Raw genomic sequence first — 18,171 nt, 5'->3', positions numbered from 1 at the left:
ACATGGCTTAGATTGTTGACATATTTCATAAAATATCATGAAAATATCTATCATCCTTACTGACATCTTCTGACAGAAGCATAGTTTTGTGTTAGGATCTCTGTAGGAACTAAGTCAATATCAAACCACAGTGCTGTGGCATGTGGTACGTATTTTCTGACATAGTGGAGGAGGATAGCTTTGTGATCATTTTTATGCCATATGCCATAATATTGTTTCAAGCCCACACACTGAGCAGTAGGATGCTGTTTAAAGTGAGCTTACTTTTAAAGGATGTCTACAAAAGCAGCTATGTGTTGTACATCTACAAACATCAAAGCTCCTGTGTCTTGACTTCTCTTTCTCCTTCCTTCCTCCTCGTTGTCTTCCAAATCCTGTGCCAGTGAAGTGAAAAAATGCAAATATCTGAAAAAAGTCATGACACAAGTTCCTGTAATTTTGATTATAATAAAATGTGTTGCATGTAATCAAACGGCTGGTGTTTGCCGGTCTCCCTACCATGCACACCCCAAGGTGCACACATCAGAGGCCAGCAACAAAAGGCCACATTAAGTGTTTGATGGCAGCAGAGACGACACAAAGAGGCTGTTTATAACTAATTAGATTCCGTTCGCTTCACCTAGATTTTAATTATGATGTGGGACTTCAAATATTTCTGCTCCAAATGTCTCGGTAGCTTCTTTCAAGCTTCCTAGAACAGGTGGACAGGGGGAGGGAAGCAGAGCTGCTAACTAGCTTAGCATAAAGTATCCTACTGTCAGCGTGCCTGACTCAGCGCACAGCACCCAGAATTAATGGTGTTATGTTTGAAGTGTGATGCCTTACGAGCTGTGCTTTCTAACACAACATGCTTCTAATCATGTTGCTCCATTCATGTAATATCAAAGTAATTATTGCTTCTGATAGCAATTATATACATCATAAAACTTCTGCTGCTAATTGACTCAGAAAAGCACCATGGTATGGCAAACTTCTGTTTCCCACTGCAATTAATACAACCTAGTCTTTGATTATAAAGATCTTAGGTGTTCTTAAATTTACACAAGACCTCCAGCATATGTTTTGAACACCTAAAGGGATAGTTCAAATTATTTGAAGTGGGGCTGTATGAGGTTATTATCAATGGTCAGTGTATTAGCTTTGTAGGAGCAGAGAGGGGCACCATCATGGAAGCTAAACAATGAACTGCTATTGGGAGGGTCAGCAATATAAAGCCACTTAAAAAGGTCCACCTAGAATCAACCACTACCTCAATCTGTTAGTTTGTTTACATTATGATATGGCTTTGGTGAAGCTGAACTATCCCTTTAAAACACAAAAGTTACACAATGACACAAACAAACAGCTATCAGTATTGAGCTATCAATAGACCAGCAATTCACATGGTCTTCAAGGCAAAATTGTTGATTTTACTCATAGAGTTTGGCTGGTTTGGAGAGAGTAATATATAGCAAACAAAGACATTGGACCTTCCACAACCCTTGTTATCTCCTTTATTTAATCCTTGAATTAATAATAAGTAATAATAAACTTTTATTCAGTCTGGTGGTACAGCAGCAGATACTTCTGTATCGCTTGCCAGACGGCAGCAGGGTGAGCAGGCTGTAGCTGGAGTGGGTATTCTCTTGTTCTGCTTCCTCCTTTATTTTAAGACTGCTGCACTAGCTTTGCTTCATTTTATAACAGTCTGTACACTACACTGAGCCGTTTGTTTACACGTGCTGGCCACTGTCTTCCTGAATCATTTCCACAGACGCACAGTAAGACATTCATGAATTAAGCATTCTGATGCCGTTTTAAGATTTTTTGAAAGACGTCATTAATTAGTGAAAAGTTTAAAAACACAGCAGTACATTGCTTAGCTGCTGCTTCTCTACACTGGGGCTGCACAGACTCTCATCTACTGTAGCTAATACACTGACTGCCGTTAAGTACCTCACATAACCCTCAAATAATCTGAACTATCCCTTTAATGGCGATCCTGCTCCCCTGCCATATTCACAGGAATCAGTCTAGTATGATCCGGCCTGTTCATTTCGAAATCTGTGAGCACCTTAGAATGATTCAGGAGCAGATGCAAATTATTATCTTTCTCGTCTTTTTCTTTTCACTATGACAGATTGGAGCCCAGAGGAAAACATTCAGCAGCTGAGGAGCTCCAGCGAAGACAGGTGATTCACTTCTAATGGATGTTAATGTGGTGGACACGACTGAGGATATTCCCAGTGGTGTACACTTACAGTTAATTGATAATTGAGGTCTATGAAAAGATGCACATTAAATCATGGCCAACAAGCCTGCCTATAAGGTTGCAGCAATTTAAAGAACAAGTCTCCAGAGTCTCTTAAGGTTTCCCACAACTGAAATGCACTCTGAATGAATAATTAAGGCAGAAATATTCTTAACTCATATTACCTTACTTAAGACATTACTATTTCAAACATGTAGCATATGCATAATGTTGAAATGCATAAACACTTTCACCTCCGCCAACTCCAGGTTGCGCAATCCTCTAATGACTTTCTTGATGTCTCCTTATGTTACTGTTTGATCAGTGCCTTCGCTAAGGAGCCCATGTGCTTAGAGGTGATCCTCTGATTTACTTAAATGCAACATTTCATCACATTTAAGAGTAATAATCTGCAATATATTGCACATAAATAAATGTCTTTTTTGTTAATCTTTCCTACCAGTCGATACAATACCATAAAGATTTGTGATCAGTTTGTGATGCTTTTGAATTTTCCATATTTTATGTTTACATGTGCAAAGGAAGTTGTTTGTTCATATAACAAAACATATTTAAAGCAGCCATCCATTGGGCTCTGTGCTATAGTTGAAATAATTATTTTTCAGATATATCTGTGTGTATGCATTATCATGCAAATATATGCGATATCACACAAATGAAATAAACTGATTTTTGGTGTATGCCATTCTTGCATTACATGACACAAAACTTTTCATACATGTGGCTGGCTGGGTTGACGGCTTTTTCATCCGAAGTCGTCAAATACTAACTGTTAACGGTTTGGGTTAAACTAAGTATGTTATGTATAGCAATCGGAAAAATTACATAAGTTATGTTACCTTTTTTTTTTTTTGCTTTTTTTAAAAGAAGAAGCTGTACAATGAATAGGATCATGGACACTTAGGGGGGAATAAACTCATTCAGGGAGTAATGTATAATGTAATAGTATGTTATGTGTGTATGTTTCAAATGGGACACAAAGCCCAGCCTCCTGGGTGAAAGTGCTGTTTGTTTGATGAATCCACTCACTCCGCATGCAGACTTCCTTGCTTTTTATGCTATTCATACCTTTAAAATACAAACATTGCACAAACTGACAATTCCATACTGTTATTTAGTAAAAACAACAGACTGATCTCAAGTGGGACTTCATCATGGGGGACATTGTTTTTTTCCTAAATCAATACCTGAACAATGACAGAAAACACAAACAAATCATCTTGTCAAGAAAAACAAGAATCTTCTCAGTATTTTATCAGGTATTTTTCCAAACGGTTCAACATCTTATCATTGTCTTGAATCTCAACAGAAACAAACAGAGCATATTTTGCTATTTTCAGTGGCAGTGTTACTTTCGCTCCAAACAGGTATTTCAAGAAGTTTTTTTTTATCTGTCCTGATCTGGCTGCGGTCGGTGTGCACAGATGGCGTGGTTCCTTAACGGTGGAGGATCCTGAGAGCTGAAATGGGATTGGAGCGACTGTACAAACAGATCAGACAGGTTTAGCCAGATGATATCCTGTAACCATGCTATCTAACAGTCAGCCATCCTGTTGTTTGATGAGCCAATTAATGGCTCATTACCTGTTTAGGCAGAACTGTGCCACCTCAGGTTACAAGGCCACCAAATCTGCACTTCACCCGCTGACTCAAATCTGATTAGTTTCAACTAATTGGCAGAGATCAGATGTCATTTTGCTTTTAAGTAAAAAGGATTGAGTTTCATGGACAGTGAAAGGAGGCAGGCATTGATAAACACTGATAATCTCTCAGGTTTTGAGAATTAAAGCCAAGGGTTTTTTTTGTTTTTGTTTTTAGAGCTCATTATAATCCATTGATATATTAACTTTTTATCTGGACTTTCTGGAAACACAAGGTAGTGTCAGTGCACGAGTCTGTGATCATTTAAATGTGGTCTCTCTCTGAATGCAGTCTATTGTTGTTGTTGCTTTTTCACTATTCAGATAGAAAAGATGCAAATCTCTGGATGGATCTTTGTTTTGTGTGTGGAGGGTGCACAGTACTAATGCTTGCTTAGTTGTATATTTGCACAGAATTACACTGTATATATGTGTGTCTGTACAAATGCAGGTTAGTGTATCCTGTGTGTGTTTTTCAAGGACAAGTGGGACTCTTTTCTCTCTGATCAGTCAGTTCTTGTCTCTGCTCACTTAAAATGTTTGTTCTCCTTGCCAAACACAGGCCCATTAATAGTGCATGAATAAAATAAAAAAAAAAGCAAATAGAGAGCAAAACAGCGGCAAACCACCAAACAGCCATGTGTAAATTTATTTAATATTCTCTGTGCTTTCAGCCCAAGCTACTCGCACTGTGCACTGTCTAGTCAAATCATGACAGCCATGATTAATCTGCCTCTTTAAAAAAAAATACATCCTGAGCACTGTATGCAAAACAACTTTTGGTTGTACCCTGGAGGTAAGTATATAGAAAGGGGAGAAATGTTTTATTTAAGCATGTTTATGGAGCTGTATCTTTATTTTGACTGAATTATAATCGGTGATGAAAGAAGTATTCAGATCATTTACTTTAGTAAGAATACAAATGCCACACTGTAAAAATACAGCAAGTTTAGTCCTGCACTGAAAATGTTGCTTCAGTAAAAGTACATAAGTATCATCAGGAAAATGGAGTATATACAGTGATGTCTGATGATATTATATTTTAATAGTTATGCATGAATGTTTCAGTAGAATTTTGTGGTTGATTGAGGTGGAGACAGTTGTTGACTTTTTTTTTATGAAGGGCTGCAACTAATTACATTTTCTATAGATCAGCTACAGATAAAAGTGATGCCTTCAGATGTCTTGTTTTGTCCCACCAAGAGTATAAACATCCAAATTATTCAGTTTACTGTCATTTTAGACAAGCAACAGCAGTAAACCAGCACATTTGACATGCTGAAAGCATAACATTGTTTGGCATTTTGCATGACATAAATCAAATGATTAATCCACTGATTCATTTTTTTTTTTGATAATAGACTATTCAGCAGATTACTCATCTAATGGTTTCAGCTCAGATTTTATATACCGTGTGGTAGTTACATATTTTACATCACATTTTAATAGTTCTTCATTTATTATGCACAAACCCCATATGGGACATTACATAAAATGTAAATAAAAACAAAAATGCAATGATTTGCAAAGACATTTCAACCTATATTCAGTTGGATACAGTACAAAGTCAAGATATTTAATGTTCAAGCTTTTTTTCTATGTTATTGTTTTTTTTGTTTGTTTGTTTGTTTTTGTTTTGTGTTTTTTGTTTGTGCATGTACACTCATTCTGAATTTGATGCTTGCACCATTGGGACAGAGGCATGCAATACATCACCTTTTCTTTTGATAACACTGCAAGTATTTGGGAACTGAGAACAGTAATTATTAAAGTGAAATTCCTTCTCCTTCTTGCTTTATGTACAACTTAAGGTGCTCAACAGTCTGGAATCTCTGTTGTTGTATTTTGTGCTTCATAATGTGCCACATTTTCAGTGTGAGACAGATCTAGACTGCAAGCAGGTCAGTCTAGTACCTGAACTCTTTTACTGTGAAGCCACATTGTTGTAAAATGTGCAGAAAGTGTCTTGATATTGTCTTGCTGAAATAAGCAGAGATGTCCCTGAAAAAGACGTTGTCTGGATGGCAGCATAGATTGCTCAAAAACTTGTATGTACCTTTTAGCATTAATGGGACCTTCACAGATGTGACAGTTATCCATGAAGCCATGGGCACTAACACGCCCCCATACCATCACAGATGATGGGTTTTCAACTTTTCCCTGGCAACAATCTGGATGGTCATTTTCCTGTTTATCCTAGAGGTCATAACATCCATGATTTCTGAGAACAGTCTGAAATGTGGACTCGTCAGACCACAGCACACTTTTCCACTCTGCATCAGTTCATCTTAGAAGAGGTCAGTACCCAGAGAAGTCTACAATATCCTATGTAGTGTATAATTATGTGGGTTTTTAGTGCAATCTCCAATGCAGTGCTGCCTGAGGGGTCAAAGGTCACAGGCATTCACTATTTGGCCTTGCCCCTTACATGCAGAGATTTCTCCACATTCTCTGAATCTTTTAATGATATTATGGATTGTAGATGGTGAAATCTCTAAATTCCTCGTAGTTCTGGCCATTATTGGCTATTGTAAACATTGTCCCTCCCTGGCTGCATGATACTGCAAATTTGTATTTAAGTGCAGTATTTGAGTAAATGTATTCAGTTGTTTCCCACCACTGATTAATAATACAAGACTGAGAAATAATCACATTCACCGGTGTTCAACAGAGAGGAAGCGACTGCCCATTTGGCACGCTGTCTTTTGATCCTGGTTTGCACAAGGCTAACTCTGTGCTCAGACTGATGATGTGTTTCATACTCCATGAAAATATTCCCATGAGAACTTACAGTCGGCCTGAAGTGGAACAGGACAGACACGAACCGCACCAACTCAGAGCTAATCAATGTGTTAGTGTTTAAGTGTGAGATAGGGAATGGCTTTGTCCAGAGGCCTTTCACATGGTAAGTGAGGCTAATCTCTTAGTATTACTATGGCCAAACCAACCATTTCTAATGGCAGACAGTGGGCTTTTGAAAACCATTCAAAGCTGGGTGGTGCAATAGACTCAGGGGAAATTTCCTGGCAAGCACTCAAATTCAGCTGCTCTTTTATTCACATAACACACACACACAAATGTCTTTATCTTTTCAATCAAAAATACACATTCCCCCCTACGTCTCTGAAACACACACACAGTCGATACACGGGGCCAGGTGGTGTGGTTAGTGCCAGATCTTGCTTTCTGCTCTCCTGAGTGCAATTGGTAACCTGAGCTGCCTGTTTGAATAACTCGGTTATCCCAAAAGCTTCCTCGCTGCAGAGACATCATGGAACACTGCCCAAAACACACTTTGTCTAAGCTCCTGATATTCACTGCCTGCTTGATGAATATTGAAATTCAGCTTCCAAAGTCACTTTCACTGTCTTGAAGCTGCAGATCATAAGAAAAGAGTCAGAATTAAAAGTTGGCTGGAGAGCCTTACGGGCGCAGCTTTGTATCCAAAATCTGTCATCAGAGTGTCACTCCATGTGAGTTAGTCAGTGTGAACATGTCAGCTGATGGGAAGTGACAGGCAGGCCCGGGGCCTCCTCATTTAATTAGGAGCCCGCCTTGTTTTGTGGCACTCATAACCGAACCTGTCTCCCATCTCCCAGGGCGTTTTCTATTTTAAAAGCCATTCATTGTAAGTTTATCTCAGATGTTTTCTGCTGTAGATGCAACCTGCAGGTCGCCAGTGTTCTGCACCACACAGAGGCTAAACACTCACTATCAGGGCTTTACTGATTATCAGGGTCACTTATTTGTCCTGTAAATATTTGTTTTCACCCCCTGCCCCCACCCACCACCGTCCTTTAAACTGACACAAGACTTTTCCTTTGCTGTTTTGCTTATGTAACGATGCCTTTTGTCCAACCTTTGAGTCAGAAATGTGCTATAAAATGTATTTTGGTGATCATGACGTTTGGGATAATGATGATTTTCAATACTTGATGATTAGTTGTAGTTGTTGGAGTGGTAATAGACACTAACTGTCAGAATCAGAATTGGCTTTATTGACAAAATTTGCGTATGCATACAAGAATTTTACTGTGGTTTGTCATTGTTTTCAGTGTCCTTACACAGGAATAGACATACAGCTAAGAACAAGGACAACAAAGCTGAACAAATAAAGGTAAAGAATGGTTATGAATAAAGAATTGTCAGGCCTGAAATGTACACAGGTATGTGAAATAATAAATTGCCAGTGACCAACAACATAAATAAAATATACAAGTCAAGTGTGTCAAGTGTAAATTGTTAATACAAATAAATATTGAATGAATGTACATACATGGAGTAGATGATTATGTTCAGTGTATGCATGTACACACATAAAAACTGTGTTTTAAACTGTAAAGATGTAGTTTTTAATAGAAGGAAGTGGATGCTTTGGTGTTAGAGGGTTATTGACAATTTATGGCTGATTTAAATGTTAACCAGAATGAGAGCCTGTGGAAAGAAATTGTTCTTGTGTCTACTTGTTTTAGCATACAGTGAATTTGGTCCCAAGGAAGACTGAAGAATTCTGTTTATTTCACTGTACTGACTTCGAACAGTGTGGACATGATGGTGACAGACTTTTGTGTTAAATTAAAGGGCCACTTTTGGGAGTATTTTTACAGTGAATGTGAAACTCCCATGAGGTCTTTTAAATACACGTCAGCTGTTCGATGTCAAAATGTGGGGGAGAGAACATTTTGCTTGTCTTGCATTAAAAAAAAAAAAATCAGTTTCCTGACTTTGTATTTTGCCACTTTCTCTTGCCTGTCAAGTACTGTTACAGCTAAAATATGACAAAAATTATGAAAGCAGTAAGTACAATATGTACAGTACACAGTGGTGGAAGAAGCATTAAGATCTTCTAAGATCAAATAACTCAAAAACACTAATAACACATGATGAAAATACTCCATTACAAGTAAATGTCCTGCATTCAAAATCAATTTTAGCATCAAAATCTACTTGAAGTATCAAAAGTAAAAGTGGTCCTTCTGCTGTCTTATATATATGTTCTATGATCCAATATTGTAATAATATTATTAATGACTTTTTCTGAGCAGCATTTTAATGTTGTCAAGGTACAACTAATTTTAACTACTTAATATACTGTTATGTGGTTAGTTTATAAGAATGCATCATATTTTAAGTCATTTACATGTAATGTTTACATGTTTACATGTAAAATATACATGAAAAATAACTGTCAGATAAATACAGTGAAGTAAAAAGTACAATATTTCCATCTGAATGGTAGTGGAGAAGAGGTATAAAGTGAAGTACAAGTACCTCAAAATTGTACTTAGGTACATTACTTGAGTAAATATACTTAGTTACATTCCACTACAATGCTGGGTTTGAGTTATACCGACTGTCCTCGTTTTTGACGAGAGAACTAGGTTTTGCACGGAGAGAGCTTTGTGTAATTTTGATTGTTTCAATGAACACTATGTGCTGTACACAAAAGCTCCAACCGTCTTCTCAGAACATGACATTAATTAATTACAATACAACTAAGAACATGAAAAATGTTCTTATTGTACATTTTTCTGTTTTAGATTTATGATTCTGCACTTTCACCGTACTTGTTGGTTCTTTTTCTCTTGTTATGTCTATTGTTTTGCACCAAAATACCAAGACAAATTCCTTGTATGTGAACAACTACTTGGCAATAAACCTGATTCTTAACACTGCCAGAAATATAGGAAAAGATACGATAAACTTTATTGGTCCCACACTGGGGAAATTCACTTGCCACATCAGCAAACCCCATATGGCAGTGCTCCCCAACCCTGGTCCTCAGGGCCCACTGCCCTGCATGTTTTAGATGTTTCCCTGCTCCAACACACCTGATTCAAATGATCAGGTTGTTGTCAGGCGTCTGCAGAGGCTTGATGACGAGCTGATCATTTGAATCAGGTGTGTTGGAGCAGGGAAACATCTAAAACATGCAGGGCAGGGGTCCCTGAGGAACCGCGTTGGGGAGCACTGCCATATGGGACATTATGAAAAATGTAGAAGAAGAAAAGAGTGAATGATTGATAAAAACACATAGATAACAAAAAATAAATAAAAAACTATATATACACACCTTTTAGAAATACAGATATATGGATAATTGTGTAGGATAATTGCAAACATATGGTATTGATTAGTGTTGCATTATACTAATATTAAATTCTGCTCTGTGAAATCAATAATTGCAGTGATACAAGAAGGAAATTCACAGGAAAGTTGATGATCATGTGAAATAATAGATTTAAAGAAAAAAAATGTAAAACACAACTATATATCGATAAATAAGCAAAATAAAACAATAAATACTTTAAGTTTGTGTATAAGTCTGGGAAAATCAACTATTTGAAATACTGATGGAGTCCCCGTCGGTCTCATCGGGAGTCGGCCTGGGAGCGCCCTCTATGGGCTCTGCTCGGTACTGCAGCAGCAGAGCGCCTCCTCTCCCCTCCTCCTCCTCCTCCTCCTCCTCCCTCCCTCCTCTCTCTTGGAGCCGGAGTTGCATTCCTCTCCTCTGCTCTCCATTCACACGCAGGGAACCGCCGGAGAGAGAGCACCGCCGCTCCGTGACCAGAGTGGAATGTCCCCAAGTTTTGGAATTTAAAACCATGGCGAGCAGGATATCTACCCGAAGGATCACTTGAATCTGTAAGTACCGACTAAACTCCGGAGCACGACCGCCTGGTTTTTTTTTTTCTCTCTCCTCCGAGTGGACTGAAGGAGTGGGTTTTGGTGGAGCCGGCTGAAATATTTAGGTTACATTTTTTCCTCTCTCTCCATTGCTCCGTGTGGTGGTGAGTTTGTCGTTGTGTTTTTTCTGCGCTCTCGGCGCCTGGTTCCTCCACGAGTTTGTAGAGCTGGAGGCTCCAAACCAAACCCCAGCGGAGAAACAGGACATTAAAAGGATATATCGCTAAACCCAGTTATTTAGCTGTGTGTGCTGGTGTGTGGAGGCTTGTGTTTGTGTTAGCGCGGCGTGTTGAATGTGCGCCCCGGTGTGACCACCAGTCGGATTGAGCCACACCAAACTGTAAAACTGCAGATATTTTGGGCGCCGAATGAGGCTCTAATTTCCAAAGTTTTTTAAATTGTACGTTTCTTTTCTTAATTACTTTGCACAGATCACTTGGCGCTTGAAAATTTAAAAAAAGGTTGTAAGTAAGCTGAGATTTGGTGCAGTGTGAGGTGAGTTTCTGGCTGGTTGGAGAACCTCGGCTGCAGCACTGAAATAGACTTTTCTGATGTGAAGAACCTTCGTCTTCGTCTTGTGTTAAAAGAAAGAAAGCAATATTTAGGTGTTGGGGACAAGCTAGCAGGCTTATCTGGCGGAGTGTGGCTGTTGCATTTCCACAGAGGAGGAATGCCACCACCACCATGTATAATTACAGGTATTCACGGAGCTGACACTCACTGTCGCCTGGATAAATAGACCGGGGAACATGCATGGAGGAGGCTGCGTGGCTCTACATCAAACACTTGCTTTCATGCTTGTTTATTTTCTCATTATTTGACTGTATCCTTGTTTTGCCCCTGGCCTTTTTTTTTTTCTTAAATGGACCTAAGGGAGGAGTTGTGTTGTATTTCTCCAGGGGGAACGTGGTGCTTGCTTAAAAAAAAAAATCGATTCACCTATTAGCTTTGAAATAATTAGAAATTGTGTTGGTGTGGTGTGAAAGGAGCGTTAATCTGCTAACGAATGAGAGGCAATTTGCGAAGCTTTGTTATTCGACAGCAATTGAATTCCCCTTTTGAGCAGGGATGGAGTGGTGAGGGCTGTCTGTGGGTGTGTAGAGTGCGCATTGGTTGTCAAGCTATTGAAAATGCTCTCATTGCTCCATCGGATTCTCCTCAGTTCTGTTTTTTTGTTTTTTGTTTTATTTTAATCAAATCCTGGTTAACCAAATTAGACAACCCATCCCAACCCCGCACGCCACGTGAATTCATTTGGAGCCCATTTTTAAAAATGTATTCATGAATCATATTAGATGAGCAAGGGCTTAGACATGATTTTAACCTTTTTTTTGGGAGGAAAAGGGAGGAGGGGGAGAGAGGGGCCAGACTGGAGCCTGTCATAAAAATCACTGCAATATCCAGTTTAGAGCTGCAACAAGTAATCGATTTTTAATCAATTATTTGATTAATTGCTAACTATTTTGGTAATTGATTAACTATTCGAGTCATTTTTCAAGCAAAAAATGTCAAACATATGCTGGTTCCAGCTTCTTAAATGTAAGCATTGGCTGTATCTTTTTTCATTTATGATAGGAAATGAAGAGTCTTTCTGTTTTGGACCGAAGAAGCATTTTGAAGGGAAATTGTGATTAACATTCTTAACATTTGTCACAGTTTTTTTTTTTCAGCCAGACTAATTTCTAAGAAAGGAAAGACAAAATTTTCTGATCCCAGCTTCTTGAGTGGGACGGTGCCTTTCCTCTTTAGTCTTTAATGGCTGGATATTTTGGGGTTGTGGGCAAAACAAGACATTTGAGGTCATGATCTTGGTGTTTGAGAAACACAAACATTTTCCACCATTCTCTGACATATTATAGACTGAACGACTAATTGATTAACTGAGAAAGTAATCAAGAGTAGAGCTGCAGTGATTAGTTGAATAATCAGTTAGTTGTCAACTACTGAATTAATCATCATCTAGTTTGATAATAGAGCAATTGTTTTTAGTCTTTTTTTTAAGAAAAGCACAGACTTTGCAGGGTCCAATGTTAAGGTTTTTTCCTACTTGCCCTGCAGAGCAAGTACTTCTTGAATCTACTTGTCCCATCTAAATTCCTACTTGCCTTTCCTAGGAGGTTCTTTTTGTGGCAGTGTGGTGCATATTTTCGCTCACAAATTATTTCTAACTAAAATCCATTGCCCGTTGACTGTTTAAAACAATACACAACACTTCTCTCCTCAGAGAGCAGTATTTATTAGCTTTATTATAGCCAACAAAGAAGGGATAAAAGAGATAAAGAAATTGTAAAGAACAGAGGGGGTAGGACCGGAAAAGTTTTTTTTAAACTTCCTCTTACCCCCATTGAACATAAACAATATTATTTATGTTCATTATTATAATGTTGAATGCAGACTGTGACAGAATAAGCTGATATATATTCACTCGACTGGAGAAACATGCGCCCACACTAAGCACAGACACAGACATTAACCTGCAAGCGGAGCTGCTGCAGCTGCTTTCTGTAGCTGTCGTTGCTGTGGAAAAATTGATTCATATTTATCGGCACTCTCTGCAGACAGTGCAGTGCATAGCTGGTATTGTTGCATCGTCCTCCACCCATGGATATATTTCTTTCCACAAAGGGAGAAACATTCTGTGTCTCTTTTCTGTCCCATAAGATAATCTAGCTAACTTTGGCTGCAAGCCTTCTGCCATGATGTCAGACGTCTGCACGTCAGCAGAGACGCTCAGCCAGAGGAGGCAGCGGCATGCTGTAATTGGCCGTTTTGGGGCTCCATCGTAACAGAAACGAGAGAGGAAAAACATAATGATGATAATAAAAAAAATGTTCTGAGTCGGTGCTTGTCTGATCAGGCATGTTGGGAAGGTTTTGCTTGCCCACCGGTTATTCTTAGTTGCCCCAGGCATTCGGGCAACTGTTAATGACAGACCCTGCATTGTGTTGACCAAACAACTAATCGATTGATTGAGAAAATAGTTGACAGATTAATCAACAGTGACAGTAATCATGCTCATCACAATTTCCCAGAGCCCGAAGTGATGTTAGCAAATTTCTTCTTTCGTCCCGCCAATAATACAAAACTCAAAGACTCAGTCATAAATGACAAAGAAAAGCAAAGGTCCTCACATATAATAGGCTGGAACCAGCAAATGTTTGACACTTTTGCCTGAAAATGATGATGAAATGATTATCAGAATAGTGGAAAAAAATCATTATTTGCAGCCCTAATCAGTTCATGTTAAAACAGGAGTCTCCCCTACAGTGTATCTACCTTGGATTTGAGACAGTTAATATAACCTTAATGGCAGTGATTGGTGCATTTCATCTTCTGTGCCACCACCTATAAGATGTTGTGTGATAACTCTTTATCATAAGTGACGTGACCCAGTTTTGCCTCCGTTCAGCCGAGCAACAGCAGCTCCGTATTGACAGTTCAATGCAGCATTCACATGTAAATGACGTGGGGTTTGAACCGTGACATGAGTGTTTGTTTAAGAGGTGGTGCCCAGTCACAGCTTTAAATCATCCAACCACATAGCTGACCAAAATTACCACCAGCCACAACAGAACTGTACCTAAACAAGCAATACTTTACATGAGCATGTGTGACTGACAGCAAGGAGTGTCAGTAATGTAACCAAACATAGTGGTAGTGATGACTCTCTTTGTGTGAGGAGTACATAAGCAGTCTCTTTTTTTATTTATTTAGCTGACACATGTCTGGGAAAGACAAAATGTTATGTCTTGAAAGGATGACAATGTTTTGTTTTTTGTTCTCAGATCAGACTCATATTTCCAACTTAAATACTTAAGGAAAAAAGGCTTAAGAATAAAGTCGACTAATCTCAATTTCATCAGTTTATTCTGGCCGTGATGACCAACATGCTAATGTTTTGGCAAGTGGCTTTGATAAATTGTCAATTATAAATTAATCACCCATTATTTTGATAATAGATTAGTTGGTTTGATTCTCTCTCTCTATTTTTCTTTTAAAGACAAAAGTTACTTTCTCTGATTCCAGCTTCTTAAATAAAAATATTTTTTGGTTTCTTTACTGCGTTATGACAGTAAACTGAATATTTTGGGTTGTCAACAAAACAAGACAATTGAATTGACTTGATGTTAGTTACAGCCATAATGCCTAGAATAAACTAGATAAATTGAGACTTTGTCCTGAAAATTTGTGCGTACTACCTTTCTACATTTGGGTGTTCAAGTAGGAAATGACAGAGCTTTCTTGTGAAAAAAAGATTATCTGGGGGAGAGATGTGGATCATTATGATATTTGTATTACACGTGTCCAAGCAACCACACATTCTTATCTGACTAAGAATGGGGAAAATCTGCCAGAAACAATCACACCTAGATGATTATCCAAAAAGTTCCCACCTCATGCAGCTGAGGTCTTCAGAAAATCATATTTTTTGTGACCTTGCATGGCATTTCACATGAAAGCTGGCAACCCAGCCAGAAAATTACAAGCAATTTGCCTCAATCTTCCCTAATTATGATACAGATCTGCCCCACAATAGACCAGCAGTGTCATGAATTTTGAAAGTCTGCCCTGTCCGGTCTGGCTGCTGGCTGCTGGCTGGCGTGAAGGGTAAATCTGTGATGTCCAAACTTTGGAATTCAAGCTGACATGTGCACTTTGCACCCCTCTGCTCCTGCCTTTGTGTGGCTCGGCCCCCCGCCCATTGCATTCCTCTGGACTCTTCACTGAGCGGCATATTTAAGCCCTAATTAGATTGGAGATGGATGACAAAGCAGAAGCGCTTTGCTCAAGTGAGATCTGAATTGCGACCTGGCAGGCACCTAAATATATTTCATTTTAGTGCATATATTGATGAAGGATTTTTAGAAAGAGGAATTTGAATTAAATTCCATCACGCTCACATGGGACTCTCTCTGTTGGAGTGAAAAACTACTTCACTGGGTCATTGAAATTGTTTATATATGCGAAAGGATTTTCAGTGCATAACTGTATTCTTCAGGGTATACTGTGCTGTGATTCATGGCTTTCATGTGGCGAGCCGATATATTATATGGATTGTGTTCACACTCACAGTGTGCACTGTCTGTGTGTATGTGTTGCTTGACTACAAAATTCAGTTCCTTTTCCAGTTTCTCTTACTGTTGGACATTTGAAACCAGTGTGACAACCTCATCTTTAGGCATTTCCTCTTCTTGCCTCCTCTCTGTGCGTACTCCTCTTCCTGCCTTTAGACTTATGCTGCCACTCAGGCTTTCTCACCCAGTTTTCCTCCTTCCACTGTTGTCTGCATCTACCTCCATCCTTCCACACCACCTCACTCTTTCACTCGTCTTTTTCTTACTTTCAGATCTGTCTTCCCATCCTCCTACACTTTTACACTTTGTCTAGTTGGATGCTGGGTCTCTCCTCCCTCTGTCTTTCTAGAGATGAGGCCTTGTACATGTAAGGCTGACCTCACTCCTCAATCATCATCCTTGATTCTCATCTCTCATCTCTGTCTAGACTCTCTAGCACTATTTTCAGTAGCCTTAAAATCTCCCCATTTATGTGTAGAGTTGCAAAGATTAGTTGATTAATCGATAAGTTGATTAATTAATTAGTCCACCGAAAGAAAATTAGTTCCCAAATAGTTTGATGACTAATTGTTTAAGTCACTTTGCAAGTAAAAATGACAGATGACTGTTTTTTTTCAAGGCCAGCTGTATTACATTGCTTGTTCCTTATGTTGAATGTCTTTAAGATGATGTTGCTCAGAGCTGCTTTCTGGCTCTCATTCTGTGCTGTTTGCCACAATATATTATTGTAGTTTACGCTCTATAACCATCTTGCGACTCTCAGAGATGATCTTGCAACCTCCTTCGGGGTCCTGACCCCCAGGCTGAGAACCACTAGACTAATCAACTACTAGATTAACCGTGAAAATAAGCAGGAACTTAATGTAAAATGACATGAATCGTTAGTTGCGGCCCTGTTTCCGTTTTTTAGCCAGTTCTAAAGTACATTTATGATGTGATGACTGGTCTTTATAGCTTGCCAGTGTCTACCAGTTGCTGCTTCCTGGCTCAGTGCATGAAGAAGCATTTACTACTACTGAAAGAGGATCCCCTCTCAAACCGACACTAGGGTTATGTCAGAGAGTGTCGGGGTGCGCCACGGTCTAAACTCTCTTCCCCATGTGTGATTGAGGGCTTCCTTGGCACAGCGGCGCTGTAATGTAATATCTGCTTTCATATCATAGCCGGTGGAGGAGGCGTGTTTTTATTACATAAGTTTTCATTTGTGTCAGTCTTGCTAAAGAGGTTAGCTGTGTTGCTGGCACTCTGTTCTCAGCGCGCTTCATTCAATCTGTGCTCGTCTGTCTTTGGCTCTTTTGTAACACCTCAGTTTATGTTTCCTCTGTTTTGATCTTTCCTGTCCCGCTTCTCCATCTTCTTACCCCTCCACCTTGTTCCGAGTCTTGTCCCATCCTCTTTCTCCCTTTCTCTCTCTCTCTATTGGAGTGTTTTTACTTGGTCTCTGGGGTTTGTGTGGCGCCCCGAGGCGAGGTGCCACACAGCAGCAGCAATATTAAAACGCACTAAAGAGGGACCAGCAGCAGGACTCTACCCGAGGGCCCTGCCTATACACACACATCCACAGACACACACACAGCTCTCATGGTGCTAACACCTCTCCAGCCGACAAGCCTTAATATGAAATAAACTCACTCGCCAATACCTGGCGGGCCTGTCTTGACTGACTGCTCAAATAGGAATGACCTCCATTTGGCCCGAATAAGAAGCTGGGATTGAGAGTCAGTGGGCGGTGTTGAACCGCAAAGTGCTGGCGCATTACGAATCATATCAAGAGGTGAGTTTGCAGGTGAGCCAGCAGCATAAACCCTCATCAGTGCCAATCAGAAGTGAATTTAAAGGCGGACTGAGCTATCTGCAAGCTTCATCACAGTTTTAAGAAGGAGAGTGCGTTTCAGGGCCAGCTGCGGTTTTTATTTTGGTCCCAGGAAACCGCCCGAATTAGAGAGGATGCACGAAACAAGTGCCAGCGTGGAGAATTTGAAATGAAAGCTTGGTTTGTATTGTTTGACGCCTTGACCTCCTTAAAAAAAGATTCCTTGTTGCATTCCGCACTTCAGATGTAGCCAAATAAATATGACCAGTGTGGTGGCAGAACAGAAATTTCCTCAGCCAGAAAATGGGCTTTTTTTTCTTTGAGGGAGGCAGCCTTAGTTTCTCCGTCTCTGTCGTGCTCATCCAAGTGAACTGTCTGTTATGTATAATTAATTTTCTCCTCTCTCCCAGTTTATTTTTATCGCCCACTTTTAACCATTCCTTCAAAGGACCCCTCCCCCGCGTCCGTCCTCCACAGTGCCTGCTGAAAGTGACAGCTGCTTGGGTACGGGGGATGCTTTTTGAAGCAGGCACTAAAAAGGCCACTTACTCAAGACGACTTGGAATAGAAAAATCTCTGCCAGTATCAAAAACATGCCTGCTAATCTGGCTGCAAATTGAAAATAAGCTCTGTCTCCTCTGCTGTACTTGGTGCCGCCTGTTGGGGAACAGAATTTACATGGTCTCCTTTTGTTCAAAGGCTTGT

General features: G+C 39.6%; 1 protein-coding gene across 4 annotated transcripts in view; it reads left to right on the top strand.

Moving 5' to 3' along the window:
* The first annotated feature begins 10,405 nt into the window (after positions 1–10,405).
* Positions 10,406–18,171, top strand: part of plxna1b (plexin A1b) — a 255,750-nt gene continuing 247,984 nt past the window's right edge. For all 4 annotated transcript variants that reach the window (XM_084730314.1, XM_084730297.1, XM_084730306.1 and 1 more), the window contains exon 1: positions 10,406–10,536. The gene's annotated coding sequence lies outside the window, so the exon portion shown is untranslated. The remainder of the gene's footprint in view (positions 10,537–18,171) is intronic.

This window comes from Lutjanus erythropterus, chromosome 2 (assembly GCF_056507025.1).
Source record: "Lutjanus erythropterus isolate fLutEry1 chromosome 2, fLutEry1.hap2, whole genome shotgun sequence".
NCBI classification, from domain to species: Eukaryota; Metazoa; Chordata; class Actinopteri; order Lutjaniformes; family Lutjanidae; genus Lutjanus; species Lutjanus erythropterus.
Note: the sequence above shows the minus strand (reverse complement) of the source record. Positions and strands in the feature narration are given on the sequence as shown.